Source organism: Mustela nigripes, chromosome 17, assembly GCF_022355385.1.
Source record: "Mustela nigripes isolate SB6536 chromosome 17, MUSNIG.SB6536, whole genome shotgun sequence".
In the NCBI taxonomy this organism is placed as follows: domain Eukaryota; kingdom Metazoa; phylum Chordata; class Mammalia; order Carnivora; family Mustelidae; genus Mustela; species Mustela nigripes.
Window position 1 is genome coordinate 14057670 of NC_081573.1, and position 14196 is coordinate 14071865.

The following is a 14196-nucleotide window of genomic DNA, read 5'->3' on the forward strand; positions in this document are numbered from 1 at the left end:
ACCCAGGTGCCCCTAATGAGGTGAGATTTGAACTCAGTTCTGAAAGACAAGAAAGAGCCAGTCCTGCAAAGATCAAGATCAAGGAGGTAAATAGTCCAGGGAAAAGGAACAAACAGCAAGAGAAACAGCTCCAAGGTGGTAAGAAGCTTGTAGTTTTGGGAGGGGCAGAGGTTAGTGTGTCCAGAATGTGGAGGTCAAGGGCAAGAGGAGCTTGAGATGAAGTTAGAAAGATAAGCAGGGGCAGCTCCCCATGGGGCCCTGAAGGCTATGATGAGGCCTTTAGCTTTTATTCTGCATGTGATAGGAAGCCATCTATGTATTCAGAGCAGATGGAAAAAGGGTTTGTTCTTATCAAGAGCAGAAAAAGCTTCATTTCAAGGTCTGCCTACAAGTGCATTAGCTTCCCGTGACCACTTACGCATTTGGGAATCTCTGATGTGTTAAAAAGTTGAATGTGCACGACGCATGGTGTCTTCCATTTACAGTTTTTGGAACAGAAACATATTGTATAAAAAGAAACTGGAAGGGACATTTACAGAATCCCTGAGGCTTATATGTATTTATGCCAAAAACTTAAAATGACTCTAAAAGGATCTTCCCAAACAGCATCAAGGGTGGGGCTTAGTAACTTCTGGCTGGGGAGTCAAAGATATTTCAACATTTCTTTTTTTTTTTTTTTTTTAAAGATTTTATTTATTTATTTGACAGAGATCACAAGTAGGCAGAGAAGCAGGCAGAGAGAGAGGAGGAAGCAGGCTACCCGCTGAGCAGAGAGCCCGATGCGGGGCTCGATCCCATGACCCTGGGATCATGACCTGAGCCGAAGGCAGAGGCTTTAACCCACTGAGCCACCCAGGCGCCCCTATTTCAACATTTCTGTAGAACATGGGAAACTCTCTTAAATAAAAACTCATTATTATCATTATTTTAAGCTCCAGACTTCTTTGAGAATCTGATTAATGCTATGGACTTGGTCCCCTGGAAAATGCTCTGCTTAGGATGAAGAAGGGGGTAAATCAGAGTTCTTCTGCTTGTACCTCCTGACTGGGCCTGTGTGGCAGAGAGATTTCCTCCCCATGGCCAGCTCCATCACTGCCACAGACACCACCCCCCCACCCCCCACCTTGTGGGAATGGAACGGAAGCTCCCTGTTTGCAACTACTAAGAGGTTCTTTTTTTTTTTTTTTTAAGATTTTATTCATTGATTTCATTCATGGAGAGATAGCACAAGCAGGGGGAGTGGCAGAGGGAGAAGTAGGCTCCCTCCTGAGCAGGCTCCATCCCAGGACCCCGGGTTCATGACCTGAATTGAAGGCAGCCACTTAACTGACTGAGCCACCCAGACACCCCTAAGAGGTTCTTATGGTTGGTCCATGCAACTTGTCCAATCACCACTGAGAGCCCAATCTCTGAAAGGGGTAGAAATATACTCTAGGGCCAGATTTCTGCTGGGAGGCAACAGAAGGGGATTTTTGAGGAGATGCCCTCTCCGCCTGTCAGGAAAAGATTCTTGATCATTCTTTCTTTCTTTTTTTTTTTTTTTTAAAGATTTTATTTATTTGTCAGAGAGAGCGAGCGAGAGCAAGCACAGGCAGACAGAGTGGAAGGCAGAGTGAGACGGAGAAGCAGGCTCCCTGCGGAGCAAGGAGCCCGATATGGGACTCGATCCCAGGACGCTAGGATCATGACCTGAGCCAAAGGCAGCTGCTTAACCAACTGAGCCACCCAGGCGTCCCTTGATCATTCTTTCTGAATCAAGAGGCCTTTGGGCAACCTTCCAGTGAGAAGCTACTGGCCCATCTCTGCAGAAGTGCATATGCAGCCCATCTTTACAGTTACAAGTAGGGCGTTCACAGAATAGATTAGAGGGTATAGAACAATTTGAGGTTTTAGGGAGTTTTCTCCTAAATTACCTTTGTTTTGGAAATTGAGACACTGAGACCCCCAAAATGATAATTAAGTGGTCTGCTGGGGCCGAAACAGGGCTATGACTTCCCATTTTCCAGCATGATATGAATTCAAAGCACAGACTCTTGTAACAGACGGCTTGGGTTCAAATCCTGCCTTACCCCTAATGTGTCCTGGGACCTCGAGCACCTGACCTCCAAGATGGTATTGATGGCAACAGGATAGCATTGGTGGGACTGTATCAAGAACAGAATCTGGCCTATAACAATTGCTAAGTCAATGCTATTGATACTGTTTTGCAATGAGAGAAGTGAAGTTATTTTAACAAGGACACAGGAAAGGCACGATTAGAAGCCGGGCCTATGAGTGTTGTTCACCACCAGACTAATGTGTTTTAAACTGCAAGGCATGACCCTTTAGTCCTTCAGAAAATCGGTTTAGCAGGGCCTTGAATAGCACTGGGGAAAAAAAAAATCTCAGTGCATGATACATACTAGTTAAATAGTATTTGATGACATTTTCATACAGGTATATATGTATATAGGTAAGTATACCTACGTGTGTACTAGATCTTAGGTTGAAAGCATTATTCTTGACTACTGTGCCCCACAGAATTTATACACAAGCACAAGGAAGATTTCAGTGAGATGTCTTTACGTCTTATAATCCATCTCGCGAGGGACAGGGATTCCAGTTCACTCAGGAAGACTCAGAAATAGGGGAAGGGGCTATGAACTGTTCAGCACAGAAAGGAGCAAAGAAAGTAGACCCCAGTGAGCTTGAGTCTAGGTTATACCGGAAAGGACTAATTCCTGAAACAAATATTCCCCAAGAGCACACTCTGTGCCAAGACTTTTGCTGGGCAGTGTTAGCTACACGGTGGTGACTGAGGCAGTCCTAGTCTTTTTCCTCGTGGGACTCTCTGCACAGTGGAGACAGACCTGTCACCAGACAGTAAGACACTAAAATGATCAGGCCTGTGGTGGGGGAGGCGTTGGTTGGTTATCAACCCTGTGTTGGGGGAAGCCCATGAGTAAGGAATACAGAGAAGCTTCTGAGCTGGATTGTCTGCGTTACTCTCACAGACTTTGGTGGACCTAGGATTCTTCAACTACCAGCTAGGGTTTCCAGAAGTATGCACTGACCAATATATACCTGCCAAGCTCACTGGAACCCAAATTCAGAAGACAGCAAGCCCTACCCAACCTCTGAGAGCGAAGGACCTGGGAGACAGAGGTCTCACACTGCCTAGGACACTAGCTGACCAGTGCACCAGAATAGAGCCCTTTTCTTACAAGGCGATCTTAAGGCCTTTTAAGGACTAAGTTACCCCATTAAATAAAGTTATACCCCTATTGCATATATATGATGAGCAGTAGGATTACTATTTTGGATTCACAGAGTGTCTAATTGATATAAACTGCTCTATTTACATAAAAAAAATAAAAGTCCAATATCCCAGTGACGCAGCTGTTTCCATTTTGCAGATTTGGATACACAGGCACAGAAAACGGTCAATCTTCTGTTTACTATCACCAGCGAGGAAATGCAAAGCTGGGTCTGTGAGACTTCAGAGGATGTGCTCACCATGGCGAGACACAGTGAAAACTCTCCTAACCCCCGCTCCAGGGCTCTTTAAGAGCCTTGGAACCGAAAGGAAAGGCGAGATCACAGTAAAGCGAGATCAAAGAGTATGTAAATAAGGACCTGGGGCTGCCGGGAAGTATCGCTGCGGCGAGCCTTTAAGGAAAGCGTGCGTCAGAGTCCTGCTGCGCCTGCGCAATCCCGTCTCTTCTTTACATCCGGCGCCTGCGCGTGGTACCTCTCTAGCTCACCTCGACCCAAACTTGCCTAAAGTACGCAGGCGTCTCGCTCTGAGTCGGCCTCTGGCCAGGCCTTGCGCCTGCGCCCTAACGCTCTCCGAGTTCCTCTCTCGCTCTTTTACGTCAGTTCCTGTTTGTGGCGGGAGAAGGCGGTATTTCCGGCCAGAGGGTGGGAGGGGGCGGTAAGCGGGGGCTGGGGGGAGGGGGCGGGGGGGCCGCGCCGCGCGAGCCGTTGGGCCTGGCTCGGAGAAGGCGTTGCCGCTGCCGCTGCAGTTGCTGCCGCCAGGAAACACAAGGAGCGGGACCAAGCGCAGCGTGGCGATGGGCGGGAGTAGGGCCCCGCCGGAGAGGCTGGGCGGCCGCCGGTGACAGGTGAGTGCGCCAGCGCGTGTCCCCGAGCGCCTCCCCCCGCGATGGTTGCGTCCGGACCCCCCGCCGTGCGGCGCTGGGCCGTACCACCAGTGCCCGCCGGGCGGGGACCGCCGTCCTCGAGCCCCCCCTTCCGGGACAGAGTGGGGGCGGCTGCGCGGGGGCGGTCGGACTACCCCAGAGGGGCCGGGGGCGGGGGCGGCTGGCCGTACCACTGAGGCGGCGCCGGTGGGGGGCACACCGAAGTGCGGGGACCGAACCACTAAGGAACTGGGGGCTGAACCAGCGGGATGGGAAGGGTGCGCCCGCCGGGTGTGCGAGAGCTAACCCATCGGGGTGGGGTGGGGGACGCGCCTTACCATGTGTAGGGGGCTGTACCTATTCGGGGCTGTGGGAGCTGTTCTTCCAGCGTGTTTAGGGAGGTGGGGGGCTGCTGGGGAGGGAGCTGTACCAAGTGCGGCCCGAGTAGCGCCGTGTGGGTCATACCACTGAGGTGCGGGGGGGGGGCATCCTGAGAGCGTGGAGGAGCATCGAGGGCGGAGGGTTGTGATGTTTATAATCTTTGAGGGATGCGGGGGCGGGGTGAGGGGAGCAGGCCACGGTGGGTTTTCGGGGGAGTATTTTGGGAGGGCTGTAATGCGGACTGTTGAGGAAGGGCTTTGCCTCCCGAGTTTGGTGGGTGGGGCTTGGGGGTTTGCTCGGAGCCGTAGGAGGATCACTATTGAACTTTTCAATGACTTTGGGGGAACTGGATGGTCGCTGGGATTGCTGTCTGTCCGACAACCTTTTCATATTATTAAACCTTTTTAAAAGATGTGTGAGACACTTCTGTGGCAAATTCTTTGTTTCTGTGGGCAGAAGATGTTTTAGAAGCCTCTGAAATTTTCTGAGCTTTCAGCTCCATATTTGGGAGGGGAGGAGGTATTGTGCTCAGATTTGAGGAGCTGTGGCCCCTGGATCTGCTTGTTAAGACTTAGGAGGAAGGAGTGTTTAGAGGGACACCTCTCTGTCAAGGCAGGGTGGCGGGGGACGTCTTGATCCTTGGAATTCTGAAGACCCCCTTCCTCTCATTTGGGGACTGCCTGGGCTAGAGTAATCATGTTGGTCTTCCATGGTCTGCCTTTCAACCTTGTCCTCTCTTCGCCTCTCAGAGAAGCATTGGGGAGTTCAGCCCTGGCCAGACCTTGCTGGCCTAGGCAGCAAGGGCAGTCACTCCAAGCACCCACTGAAATAGCCCTTGCTGGGCGGTGGATTTTGAGGAGCCAGGCTCCAGTACAGATCATGGCAGTCTCCATTCTAGTTATGAGGGTGTTTGTGTCTCCCTGGTTAGCTGTCCAGCCTCCTATTGTGTTTACGCTCCCCACTAGGCGATAACAGTTGGTCTTACTGATAGGCGACAATGAGGCTGAGTGCTGTTTTCCCAGCTGTTCTCTCTGCAGAGGCCCAGGGGACTTGGGTAGAGGTGCCCTGGCCCAGCCAGAACCAGGGAGGAAGGTTTCTCTGAAGGACTTAGGGTAGCCAAGTCTCCCACAGATCTAGTTTCTCAGTGTTATCACTGGGTGGGTGCTTGGAGCAACTGCCCTTGCTGCCTAGGCCAGCTCGTGACCTTGGCTTGCTGGGTAGCCTTTGCCCCGGGTCTGGAGTTCCCAGAAGGCTGGCTGCAGTCCCTGATTGCCCCAGCTAATGTGGGCTGGTGATGTGGTCAAAGGCTGGTCCACATCCTTGGCTCCCAAGCTGACTGTCTTCTCAGGCTGTGGTTCCTCGAGTACAGTCCATGAGGTCCTTGAGGTCCTTGAGTCTTTTCTAGACTGTGGGGCTCTAGAATTTTTCTCCACTAAGGGTTTGTTTCTCTGGTCTCCTTCTGCCAGCTTTTTTTTTTTAAAGATTTTATTTATTTATTTGACAGAGAGAAATCACAAGTAGATGGAGAGGCAGGCAAAGAGAGAGAGAGGGAAGCAGGCTCTCTGCTGAGCAGGGAGCCCGATGTGGGACTCGATCCCAGGACTCTGAGATCATGACCTGAGCCGAAGGCAGCGGCTTAACCCACTGAGCCACCCAGGCGCCCTCCTTCTGCCAGCTTTTAAAGGGTTTGCCTGATGGGGTTAACAGCAACAGTAAAAACCATAATTGTGAGATCGATGACTGACATTTATTGAGTGCTTTCTGGGTACGATACACTATTCAGAATGGATTAACTTGCTGAATACACATGCTAGAGCCATAGGTACGGTTGCATGGTCTCCGTGTTCTAAGGGGAAACTGAAGCACAGAGAGGTAAGTCATTTCCAGAGCTAGTGAACAGCTGGTGGTTTTGGCCATCTACAGTATGTCAGGCGTGGGGCAACCCTTTTACACACATAAGCTCTTTTAAATCTCAAAACGAACCTACAGGTTAGGTATGGTTATGCCCATTTTATAGACTCCTGTGAGCTAGGTAGGAGTGTGGTGCCCATTTTACAGATGAGGGGACTGAGACACCTGCTGTGAAGTGAAAGGCTTGGCCTGATGTGTCACAGCCAGAGGTAATAGAACCAAGATGTGCACCCCTACCTGGCCAGGTTTGGTCTCAGTGAGCCTCTTGTCAACAACTAAAACTGTGGGTTAGTTGCCCCCAGCAGTGGATGTGGTAGTTCTCTCCTTTTTGCAGAATGAGACCTCAGGGCTCAGGTAAGAATTGGTTTGCCCTAGGTCCCTCCGACCCTTGGGGACAGGCTGGGTTTTGAACCCAGATCAGCTTGCTTCTAGTGTTGTGTGCTCTTTGGTCCCCAGGTCCCCAGCTAGAGTGGGTCTTGGGCACCTCAGAGGCCCTGCCCTGGACGCTGCCAGCTGCACCCTTGGGCATTTCCTTCCTTTCACCATCCGTGCCCAGGGCTGCTGTGAGCACCTCTGCCAGCAGCCAGTCTAGTAGTTCTGGGCTTGCTGGTGAAACTTGGTCCCTCGGTGTTGAGCTAGGGGACGTCTTTTAACCCGGTGCAGAGTAGCTGGGAGCCAGGAGAAAACAGCAGGGGGGGCCGCGCACGGGGTGACATACTCAGGGGAGCCATGCTAGAGGCCCCTGCCCAAGCATGGTGTGCTGGGCCTGCATGCAGTTTTCTGGAGCTTTCATGTTCTGGCTGTGTGACCTTGGACCTCAGTGTTCCCCTCTTGTGCAGTGGGCTCTGAATGGCACCCACATCAGAGTGTTGTGAGGGTGAAACGAGTTCATCCACCAGAGGCTCCTGGGCTGGTGGTTGGTGCCATGTACAGGCCCAGTCAGCAATCCTGAGCCCGTCCATCCTTTCCCACGCCCTCTCCCCTCTCTCCTCACTCCTCTCTGGTGTCTTGGTGTCCAGCTTCCCAGCTGGCCCAGCCAGAATCCGGGAATCCTGTGTCCTGGTTTCTGAGCTCTGTAAAGAGCTCCACCAACGTGATTCAGAGCAGCGGGTTCAAATCCAGCCCTGGCACTCCTGGCTGGGTGCCCTTGAGCAGGTTCCTCAGCCTCTCTGAGCTTCCATTGTGTCGAGGGATGGTCATTCCCCCTTGATACGTTGTCCTGAAGGTGAAATGGGTTAATCTGTGGAAAGCCTCCCCGGCACAGCCTCCAGTAAACGTTTCTGGCTGTCACTCTTTCAGGAGAATGCCTGATACATGGTGAGCCCTCTGGACAGCTTAGCAGTTGTAATTTGTGTTATTTTGGAGGCTCTGCCCAGGCTGCAGAGCCTTGGCAACTACCACCAGGAGGAGGGCCCGGCTGAAATTAGCATCCCCATTTTCCAGATGAGGAAACTGAGGTTTTGGAGGCTTGGGGCAGAGGTGGGACATATAATCAAACAAAGGGTAGCAAGTGCAGCCCCCAGGCCTCCTCATCCTCCCACACAGTTGCTGCCCAGAGCTCTTCTGAGGTCACAATTCTAGCTCTTTTTCAGATGTCAGGCTCTGCTAATCCCCCGTGCTCTATGTGCTTTTACCGAATCTCCACCACAGCCCCCGGGAGTGGCAGGAAGGGCCTTGACCCAGGTGAGAACAGCCCTTTGAAGGCTGCGAGGCAGAAGGATGGGCGCAAGCTGGGTGAGGCACAAAAGTGCTGGTGGGAGTCAGGGGCCTAGTTGCGCAGAGCCACCTGGGCCAGGGTTGGGGGTGGGGGGCGGGCAGGGGGAGAAGTGTGCCTTTGGTCCTGAAGGTGTCGCAGAGCCAGAGGGTTTCCCTGATCCACCAGCCTTCACTGAGCACCTGCTGTGTGCCTTTCGTCGCTTCGGGTGCTGGGGATGCAGCAGTGCCCTGGACGGAGGTGCTCCTTCCGTGGCACTGAGGGAGACAGTCAGCCTGGCGAATAAATGAGGGACAGGTTCAAGGGAGGTGCCAAGCAGTCAGTTACAATCAGGTGTGACTGGGAGCTGCTGTCATTGGGCTGTCAGGAAGGCCTCTCTGCTGATCCCCAATCAGTGGACCAGGTGAGTGAGGAGAAGAACTGGCCTTGGGGGTTGCGCGGTGGGGGAACCACAGGGCCAGAGTTGAAAACTTGATGAGGTACAGGGACCTGCAGCACGGAGGCCTATGTGGCGGGGCAGGGTGAGTGAGGGGAGACTGGAGCGGAGGGCAGGCGAGGTCAGAGTCTTGCAGACTTCTCTGAGGGATAGCTCAGGCAGATTTCAAGCTTCAGAAGGAGCCTTTCACCAGAAGAGGTTCTCAGGCCTCTGCTTGGGGTTGGGGGGGTAGATTTTTGAGTGGGTCAGGGAGTTTCACATGCCTCCCACTTCCCCCTTGAGTAGAATCACTGCCTTAGAAATGGTGGCAAAGGCGTGATGGTCGCCTCCCTCCTTTGTGGTTTTCACACCACATTCCCCAGGGCCCAGGCTGTTCCATTTAGGGACAGATGGGGGGAGGCTCAGTGAGGTGATTTGTGCCCACCCCTCCCCAACCCAGACAGCTGGGCTAATATCAAATAACAGTGCAGAACAACGGTAATACCTGATAAAAGCTGTACTTGGCTGACTTGACCTTCCATGCAGCTGTGTGCCTGAGGACCTGCCACATTCCTGGTTGCTGCCCTAGAACTTAGAAAACCAGGTGTTGCGGGCCTACCTTCTAGTGGAGACAGGTGCCCAGCAAGCAAATCTAGAAGAGGATATCAGTTTGTGACCAATGTTAGAAAGGCAAAAGAGGAAAGAGTGTGTGGGGATATTATTACTGTGGGGTGATTAAGGAGTGTCTCCTGGAGGAGGTGACACATAGATAGGGATCGTGGAGTGCTGCAAAGGAGCCACGGGAGGACTTGAGTGAAGATCTCCCTTAGATTGAGCCAGACGCGGCTCTTGATTCCCAGCTCGCAGAGGCCTGGAGATCCTCAGTAACCAGTGCTGGGGTTGGGCTCTGAATTTGAGCAGCATGGCTCCAGGTCTTCTGAGACCAGGTCATCATGGGTTAGGGAGCCTCATATTGAAGGCTTAGTGCACTAAGCAGAAGCCGGGCTGTTGATTTTCCCAGGCTTGCTCTGGGCTGTCTTTCTGGAAGGAGTGGAGAGACCCTCAAGAGCAAACCTCTGGCGTCTCCGGAAATCCTTTGGGATGGGGGGTGGAAAGGAGTGTTTTTCGAAGTTGCTCTCCCGGCCTCTGGAGGACCCAGGGACACCCTTCCCTGGGCCTCTCTTCAGCTGCCCAAGAGCTCTCAGTAGAAGGCTTTCCACCACCAGGCCTCCAGGCTGCACGGTGGGGTGGTTCCGTGGCAGGCTCTTCTGGACAGCCAGCCAAGCAGCAGGAGGCCCAGCTAGGGGAGACAGCCCTGGGAGCAGGACCAGGAGGGGAGGGAACAAGGGAGCAGGGGTGGGAGGGGGGGGGGGGGGGGGGGGGGGGGGCAGGATCCACCGCCAGCTCAGCACCCACAGTGGGGCCTGGCTGCACTGGGTACGTGAAGCAGGGCATGTTAAGCGGGGATTGGCTAAAGGGAGACTACATGTGGAGGTCTGTGCAGGAAGTTCCTTGAGCCCTGCTGTTCTGCCCAGGAAGCTTGTCCGCAGATGTTGTTTCTAAGGGTGAGGCCAGAAATCCAAGCCTGCCTTGGTTTGCCACCTTGTGGGCCCTTTGCAAATGGAAGAGGGGGGCAGCTGCCTCTCCCTTGCCCTGCTCCCTCACCCCTCCCGGCCTGATTTCAAGGCCTTCATCAGCTTTGCGCAGTGGCAGTATCGTAGCCAATGAGGTTTATCCGAGGCGCGATTATTGCTAATTGAAAACTCAAGGCCTTCATCATCGGTGGGTCATTGCATAGTGGTAGAGGCTGCTCCCAGCTTCTCCTTTGGTTGCTGTGGAACGCTGGGGGCCTTGTTTCATGTCCTTGAGGTGCATTTTGCTGGGCTCACACGGGAACAACGCTGCCAAGTGGGGCTGTCGGGAGGATTCAGGGATCGTGTGTGTTAGAAAATGCCTGACATGGGGCCTCCTGGGAAAGTGCTCAGTAGAATGCCGTCGTTACTGAGAGCTAGCGGGCGGTGTTTCCGTTCCAGGCCTGCCCCGGGGCCTGATGTGCCTGCTCTCACCAGTCCTCGCCATGACCTGGGAGCTCTGTGCAACTCTTCCTCCCATTTCTTAGGTGAGCGAGCAAAGGCCTGGGCAGGTTACTGGATTTGCCCAAAATCACGGTGTTGGTGAGAGACAGGAAATTTGAAGCCCACTCTGTCTGGGGTTCAGTCTGCCTCTTTGAGACTTGGTCTTCTGCCTCTGATGAGTGCCATGGCCACTGTTTCTGAGGTCATTACTGCCTTTGCTGTTTTAAGAGATTTTATTTTAAGTAATCTCTACACCCAACGTGGGGCATGAACCTACAACCCCGAGATCAAGAGTCGCACACACCACCTACTGAGCTCTGAGCTGGTCAGGTGCTCTTCACTACTGTTGTCCTAATGATCTTTTTTTCTTTCTCTTCTTCTAAACAGAGCGGGCATGAAGTAGGCCTCAGTTGTTCTGGAAATGACTGGATTAATCTCCATTCGATCCTTGCTTGGGAGATGGGGTGCAGCAACCTTCCCAGTGCCTGTGGAGCCGTGGCCTTGGCCAGCCCCTTCCTTCCCTAGAGGCCAGGGGGCAGGGGTCAGAGTTGGGAGGTAACTCTCCTATCCCCTGCCTTGGGGTCTGATTCCCGAACGGCCACTGGAGCCCACCCTTGGCTATTTTTGGGCATTTGTGTATTCCATTCTTTTACCAGGTGATTTATTGAGGACCTACTGTGTGCTGTGGATGGTTTTGGCTGTCAGGGAGCAGCACCCAGTTTACTGGAGGAGGCAGAAAAGTAGCGTTTGTCCAAGAGTGCTTGGTGCCACAAAGGAAGGGAACAGAGATCTGGATGGCCTTGGCAGGAGGGGAACTTGGGGAAAGCTCCTGAGGTGAGGCATTCAGGCCTTAACATGAAAGCCCAAAGCAGCAGACCAGGCAGGGGTGCAGTATAGGTAAAGGCCCTAAGATGGGGTACACCTCAGTGTGGTGACCCTGAGTACATGCTACTGCAGCTGGGGCAGCAGGGTCGGTGCATGGGAGGGCAGCAGGGCCCAGGTCTGGCTGGCAAGTCTGTGCTTCTCAAACTGGTGTCCCAAGACCTGAAGGAGGGTGAGGGAGTGGGGAGTGTGAGCATGTGTTTTTGGGTAGTGTCTGCGACTTGTCTACTGTTTTTAGCTGTGTGTTTTCATTTAGATGATATTTTCAACAAGTAAATATGGGCATGTCATGAATCATCTGGATGATTCCTTTTAACCAGCGAGTGACAGGATGAACATAGCTGCCACTTCCATAGCTCTGACTAACTCAGGCTCAGGCTGGCCCTTGACTTTGGAGTTTGCCTTTGTGTAATTGCTGCCTGTTTTCCGAATTGCTGGCCTCATCCCCAGCTGTGCTTGAAGCATGTCTCACTGGGTCCCCATGATGACCCTGGATTGCCAAAGACAAAAAACAAAAACCCAAAACCCTGCAAAAACAAAACATCTTTTGAAATACTCTAAAAACATGTCAGGTTGTCCTGAAGATTGCGTTTTATAGAGGAGGAGGACACTGAGGTTCAGGGAAGCGACCCGTGAATCCTGGAAGGTAGCAGCCAGGACTGGACTGACCAGCACTCTGGGTGTGGGTTTGGGCTCTGAGCCCTGTTTTGGCTCCCTGGGCCGAATGGGTCAGGGGTTGGGAGTGATGGTGTCACACGGGAGCTCCTTCGTGCCCGGCTGGAAGGATCCAGCCCCTTGGGCCTGGGAGCACGCCCTAGCGCTCGCCTCCCCCCAGCCCTTCTGCCTTCGGCCTCCTGGGGCTTCATCCCAGAGCTTCTGTGGAGCTACACTTGCAGTTTGCTAGCCACTAGCCCTGCAGGGCTGTTTGAGTTTTAGTGAATTACACTGAATTACAAGTAAAAATTTAGTTTTTTACTTGCACTAGCCCCTGGAGCTACATTTCTGTTATTACAGAAAGTTCTGTTGGCTAGCGCAGCCATCTCCTACACTCACGACAGTGTGATCTTGGGCCTGTGATTTCGCCTCCTTGGGTCAGGATGGCGATAGTGATAGCATCCACCTCCCAGGATTTGCCGAGAGGGTCCCTATGAGTCTGGACCTGGCTCATCGGGAGCCCTCAGCAAACCTTAGCCGTGGGCAGGAGCCTCCCTGCTTGCTCCTAGGTGCCCCAGGGGTAAATGGGGACTCACGCCGCCAGGTCCTGCCTCCAAACTTCTGGCCAGGGAGGCAGCCAGATGGTGATGTGGAGCAACGCCTGTGAAAGAGGAAGGCCTCAGCCAGACTGGGGCAGGAGGGGCTGGCCCTCCTTGCGCATGTGCGCACGTGTGCGTTTATGCCCGCAGGGGCAGCCTGGGTCTGCAGGGCGTCAGGGGTGTTAGGGGAGAGCTGGCCCGGGTGCAAGAGGGGACTCGGTCTTGTGGGAGTGAGGGCAGAAGGTGGTTGAGGGCAGAAGGTGGTGGAAGAGGCTCAGGATCAGCTTTCCTCTGCCGCGTCCCAGCTGCCCGGCATTGAGTGCTCACTGCATCCTTCCTGTCCTCAGTTTCCCCACCGATAAAAGGTGGGTCCTCGTGGTCCCCCAGTGAGTCAGGAGGTGGGAGAGTCAGGCCAGTGCATAGAACTTCTTCAGGGGACAGCTGCAGAAAGCAGCTGTGATACAGCCTCTGCCTCCCTGGGGCCAGGAACCCTGTGTCCCACTGCGCCCTAAGCCAGAGGGCTCCCCGTCTGTCCCTGAGAAGTAGCCACAGCCCTTATGGCGGCCCCCCAGGCTTCCCCGGTAGTTTCACATGCTTCGTTCCCCTCCACCCTCCTGACTGGGCCTCACGCAGGCCCCACGTGGCCTTGGCGCCACTCTTGGGCCTGGGGCACTCTCCCCTCTCCCCTCTCCCCTGGCCCCAGTGGCTGCCTCATCTCTCAGTGAGAATTTCTGCTCACCATTCACCATCTCAGTGAGTCCTCCTCTGAACACCCTGGATAAAACCAGAAACCCTCACCCCTTCCCACATACCTAGTCCTCCGTGTGCTGTTTTTCTCCATAAGGTTTGTCAGCTTCTGTTACAGCATGTAATTTGCCTCTTCCTTTAGCTTTACCTCGAGGCCTGTCCACCCTCTCCCCTCCCCCCATAAACTCCCCTAGGGCAGGGAGTTCTGTTTTGGTCACTGCTGCCTCCCTGGTGACTAGAGCAGTGCTGACACAGCATGGGTGCCATAGCGGTGGAAGGAATGAATGCAGGATTTTTTGTTTTGCCTTTACTTGACCCAACTCTGACTTCAAAAGCTATGATTGGGGGTGCTACCCCTGCCTAGGTTCATGAAAGCTCTGGGCATGGCCATGTGGTGGGGACACAGCGGGGACCAGGACACTCCCATCCCTGCGTTGTGGAGCTCCCTGTCCAGTGCAGGAGGTACCATTACCCGGATAATTGTCCAAGTGACTGAGCACATTAGAGGTAAGTGCTGTGAGGGGGTAGGAAGCTGAGCTCCGAGGATCTGTGACTCTTTGTGGGGCAAGGAGCAGTCAGGGCAGGCTTCTCTGAGGAAATGAGGATTTAGCAGGTGAAGATGGGTGAACAGTGTGCCGGCTTGGGGGACTAGTATGTGCAGAGGTCCTGGGGTATGTGTGTGTGTGTGTGAGAGAGA

The 14196-nt window shown here is 53.6% G+C and overlaps 1 protein-coding gene and 1 pseudogene across 1 annotated transcript in view; both read left to right on the forward strand.

The window, feature by feature from the left end:
* The first annotated feature begins 4013 nt into the window (after positions 1-4013).
* The window catches only part of AKT2 (AKT serine/threonine kinase 2), a 45550-nt gene continuing 35367 nt past the window's right edge, over positions 4014-14196 (forward strand). Inside the window, exon 1 of the mRNA XM_059383080.1 lies at positions 4014-4103. The gene's annotated coding sequence lies outside the window, so the exon portion shown is untranslated. The remainder of the gene's footprint in view (positions 4104-14196) is intronic.
* LOC132006259 (U4 spliceosomal RNA) lies at positions 10238-10320 on the forward strand (annotated as a pseudogene).